At 41.3% G+C, this 5366-nt stretch overlaps 1 pseudogene; it reads left to right on the forward strand.

Moving 5' to 3' along the window:
* Window positions 1-3041: 3041 nt before the first annotated feature.
* LOC137236004 (apoptosis-inducing factor 3 pseudogene) lies at window positions 3042-5075 on the forward strand (annotated as a pseudogene).
* Window positions 5076-5366: the final 291 nt, after the last annotated feature.

A 5366-nucleotide genomic window follows, 5' to 3' on the forward strand; every position in this document is an offset into this window, starting at 1 on the left:
CTTGCCATTGAATTATACATAATTCTTAAATATAGAAATTCAGAATGTAACATTTGTATTGTCGATGGTCAGTAAGGCTGGACGAAGAGGCCGAGGTCTCCGTTCCAGAGTGGCACCATTTTTTGTTATTGTTTGGTTTTTTTTGTCGTTCCGGATGGAGAGGCCGAGGTCTCCATTCCAGATTTGCGGTTTTCTTTTGTTGGTTGGACGAAGAGGCAGAGGTCTCCGTTCCAGACTCGATGGTTTTGAGGTTTTTCTGGGCTGGACGAAGAGGCCGAGGTCTCCGTTCCAGCGTATAACGTGTCGTGTCGCTCTCAGGGCGACTGTGGCATTTTATGGATGTGCCAGGACGAGTGGCCGTGAGGTTGGTTATGTGATGCGGGTTTTCGCTGCAGCGCATGCATTTCGTTAGTTGGGTATTATATTATTACCCTACAAAACACCTGGTCACAAACCCTACCCACGCCCATGCAAATGTGACTACGAATATAACCCATCACCGTAAGATGACTAGTCAAATGACGTGGAGTGACGAGAGCGTTTTTTGCAAAGTATTTAGTGCTGTGATTTCGAGCAGCTTATGTGTTTCAACAAAAACCAGCAAGATTGCGGTGTGTGGGAGGTTGGAGCGGACGTGATTCCAAGCCACCCGCGCAAAATTACTTGTTTTCGTGATATGCGTGGTGTTTTATTAACAAACCTACGTTAAAATATATGAATAAACCGAGTTTAAAACGAACCGTAGAGGCTAACGACGGTATTGATTTAATTTTGTGCGACAGCTCATGACGAATAGCGAACATCGTAATTAAATTGGAAAATGTACCAACTGCCGCTGCTTACATGCAGATTGGCGATGCGTTCTTCACGACGCGTTCTATCTGCACGTATCATTATTAGATTGCATGCAGCCCTGTCGTGTATTTATTGGTTAGCTGACAGCTGGTATGGTGAATTTGTGGTGTGCGAGTATATATATATACATACATGTACTTGCTTGCCCTTGAAAAAAAACTAGGTCACTGGGGCAGTAGCACACTAGGCCGGTAGAAAACAGTTGACTTTTTCTAATTTCGGGACTTGGTCGTGTCGGGATTCTTTAATTTCGGGACTCGGATTGTTTTTGTACCGAGCCCTTATAATGACTGTTTGTGATGTTTGTTGTTGAAAAACAACAAGTCCTGCCCCCCAGCCAGAAAACCGTGCCCAAGAAACGGAAAGGTTAAAAAAACAACAAAAAAAAATTTTCTTGTAAAAAAAATGTGAATTTTTTGCAAGGAAAGATTGTTTTCCTTGTTTTGTCCTCCCCTTTTTTTGGGTTCTTTTGTTGTGTATGACTACTTGGTATTGCAGTAGATGCCTATATTCGGCAAAAACACGTCAGTACCGATTCTGATGTTTTGCGGTTTTCGGTACTGCTTTGGTGTAGTTATCGGTATCCGCTTTTTTTCTTTCTTAATATGACAGCACTAATGAGGCTGCCGTTGGTATGTTGCGGGTTGCCATCCAGTTGTTTTCCCGTAACAGGAATTTTCCAGGATACATTAATGTAGGATTGTGGTGGATAAATTACACTCACCACATTGTTATTTGGAAAAGGATTTTCAAGCTGGTAAAACGTAAGTATGACACATTCCTAACGGATTTTTTGATAATTTTTTCTATAATGGATTTTTTTTTTTTTCGTTTCAGATGGAACCGATGCAACTATTTCTAGTGTGTTTGGAGGCTGGGGAAGAGGAGCCAATCCAGGTGGTGGCGGATGTTCAATACCCGGAGCGGCGGAGGGGCTCCTATATCTGCCACGCGCCGGACGAGTTGGTGCAGCAGGCGGTGGAGGAGGTGTTGCGACAAGTTAGGCCCTGTGTGCTCCGGGCCCTGCAGACGCCTCTGGTGGTTAAGTTACGCGGGAGCACCACCGCCTGGTACGCCAGGTTCCATAAGGCGCACGAGAACGTGTTGTGGGAGCCGCAGCCAGCACAGGGTCCAACGCCTCGGGGGGGGGGGGGGGGGTATCGATGTCGTGTGTGCCAACGGCATCTTCGGTCGTTTGGAGGCTTGATTGCCCATCTAAATGGGCATATGCAATTTTACCCGTATAGGTGTTGGAGTTGCCCCAAGCGGTATGCGTCGTCCGCAGCGCTCTCCGTGCATCGCCGTCTTCGCCACTGAAGTGGGTTTCTGTGCCACTCAGTTACGGCTGTGCAGTAATTTAATTTAATATTTGTTGAAAAAAAAAAAAATAAATGGATTTATTTTATACTTCATATGATTTCGGCCTGATTAGTTGGGTTGGGGGGGGGGGAGGGGGGGCTCTTGTGATTTAACCTTGTGTTGTCTTCTCTACTCTTAGACAGACGCAAACAAGAAACACACCATTGGGTGGTCGAGTTGGGTAACATGGCAACTCTGTCGTTTCTCGTTTTCTTGTATGTATCATACATACATACATACGTTGGTTGAACATTCCAGTGTAGAGCTTGAAGCAAAAACAAAAAATGAATCGAAAGATTTATTTTACCGTTTTTGCTTCAATTCATGTAAAATTTACGCGTTGCTGGACACAAGGGTAAGTAGTAAAATATTTTGCAATAATTTTATTGCAATGACTATTTTTTATGGTATGTCAGATTTTTAATTCATTTTTCGTTTATTTTCAGGTGACTGGTTTTTATTTTAGTCAGTAGATAGTTTACAAGGATTAAAAGGTATTTGTAAAATTCGTGGTTTGTTGCTCGCACGTATTGGATGAATAACCCATAATAATACTATCTCCGATATTGCTACTATGAAGTATTCCGCTCAATATATGTAAATCTCCATATTCGTCTCTCCAAAAAAAATCAACCGCAATCCAATCTAACGCCTTTCATAAGCTTGGCATTCCATCACAAAAAAATTGCGTCTACACACAGGAATTTAATATCGCGGCGTTGTTCCAACATTCTTTCATCCCACGGTTTAGTACGGCGACAATATAAAGAGCAACAACTTCCGTGGCATTGTTTCGATATGACATTTTTCTTAAATTGCTATAGAAAAACTCAACAATACGATATTCGGCCAGCTGTACTCGAATCAACTTCACAACAGTCCGCACCTTAGCTCAGCACCACAAAAAAACAAGGAAGGTTTTACCAAACATCAACACTGCAACAACAGCAAAAAGTACTTAAAAGTAATTTGTTGGGGTGTAAAAAATCAGTATTTGGCATAATGGGTGGTGCTAATTGTAAAGAATATTCAACAACTTCTAAAAAGAAGGGCAAGGCAGGAGATACGGAGCAAAGTGGTACCTATCAATCTGAAGGCAAAATGTCAGAATATACCGGTCCTGTTGAAGTCTGTCACATTGACGATTTACAGGAAAATGAAATGAAACAATTCCAGTTTGATGTGGACACAAAAGTCTTGGTGGCAAAACAAGGAGGTCAAATATTTGCTATTGGAAATAAATGTCCACATTACGGTGCACCACTGAATACCGGCGCCTTGGGCCAGGGACGTGTACGTTGTCCATGGCATGGTGCTGCTTTTGATTTACGCACCGGTGATATTGAAGATTTTCCAGGTGTTGACTCGCTACCCTGTTTTATGGTGCGTGTCGAAAACGACGGCAAAGTTAAATTGCGAGCGAAGCGTACAGATTTGGAAAATAATAAACGAGTAAAGGATATGGTAAAACGCGATAAGGCGAATAATACTTGTATGGTGGTTATTGGTGGTGGACCCGCTGGTGGTATTTGTGTAGAAACACTACGTCAAGAGGGTTTTACCGGTCGCATTGTTATGCTGTGTCGTGAAAAATGTCTACCCTATGATCGTGTCAAACTAACAAAAACCATAGATGTACCACTAGAAAAGTTGGAGTTTCGCAAATCGGATTTCTATGCACACTACGATATTGAAGTTATGCTTGGTGTGGCAGCGACAAAAGTGGATACAGCTTCTAAGACAGGCATTTGTTCGGATAACGAAGAGATCTCATATGATACACTTTTTATTTGTACTGGTTTGAATGCACGCAAGCCACCAGTGCAAGGAACATCTTTGAAAAATGTTTTCACTGTACGCGAATATGACGATGCTAGAGCAATATTAGCAGCGATAACACCCGAAACGAGACTAGTGTGTGTAGGTGGCAGCTTTATTTCAATGGAAATGGCGTCGACGCTGCACAGCAAAGTTAAATCGGTAACCATAGTATATTCAAGCCAATATCCATTTAGCATTTTCGGCGAGCCAGTGGGCGAACTATTCTATCGATTATATCGTGAAAAAGGTATTATTATGAAAAATAATAGTGTATTGTTGGAGTTGAATGGAAACGCCGATGGTGTTGTTACCGAAGTCGAACTTGTCGATGGTAGCATATATCCTTGCGATGTTGTTGTATTGGGTACCTGTTCAACTTTTAACACCGACTTCCTGCGCGATTCAGGTATTAAAGTTAATTCCGATGGATCTATCGATACCGATATGCATCTGATGACCAATGTAATCGGTGTTTATGTTGGCGGTGATATAGCCAAAGCACCCGTATTCGCCCATGCCAATCAACGTAGCGCAATTGGTCACATACAATTGGCACAATATCATGGCCGTGTTGCTGCATTAAATATGACTGGTACAATTGAAGATTTAAAAACGGTGCCATTCTTCTTTTCAAATGTATTCGGCAAAGGTATACGCTACGCCGGTTATGGACGTTTTACTGAGGTGATAATTAAAGGTGATTTGGAAAATTGGAAATTTGTTGCATATTACTTGGATTCGGATGGAAAGGTGTTGGCCGTTTTAACAGTTGGTCACGATCCGGTAGCATCACAATTTGGCGAATTTCTGTATCAGGGTAAACATTTGCATCGTTCACAAATTGAAGAGGACGAAAATCATTTGGATTGGACGAATATGTTAAAGGAGAAGAATGCGCGACCAAAATGTGATTGTTGAGAGAGAGTTATTGCTTTCATATGAAAATAATGTACAATAATTTATTGGTAACTCATGTTTATTTATGTTTTGGATAAAACTACATATTACATATTCCTTATATCGAATTCGCTTGTGAAGTAACTAAACACTTTAAAATAAAAATCATAAGAGCAAAAAAAAAATGTTTATTTGTATTAATCTATTCCTCTATTGCTTTTCTTTGCAGCCAGAGGCATTTGACATTGGAGTTATCCATTCCTACTCAAGGCATCGACTAAGACAACACCTTTGCAAATTGATCAGGCAATACAAAGCATACGGCCATGCAAAACGCCGCCAATTCGGTAATATTTGATTTATTTATTTCTCCCCTTTTTTATTATTTCCGACAATACTTCTGTATTTGAAATGCACAATTGGGAGAGGACGGA

This window comes from Eurosta solidaginis, unplaced genomic scaffold (assembly GCF_040869045.1).
Source record: "Eurosta solidaginis isolate ZX-2024a unplaced genomic scaffold, ASM4086904v1 ctg00001153.1, whole genome shotgun sequence".
Taxonomy (NCBI): Eukaryota; Metazoa; Arthropoda; class Insecta; order Diptera; family Tephritidae; genus Eurosta; species Eurosta solidaginis.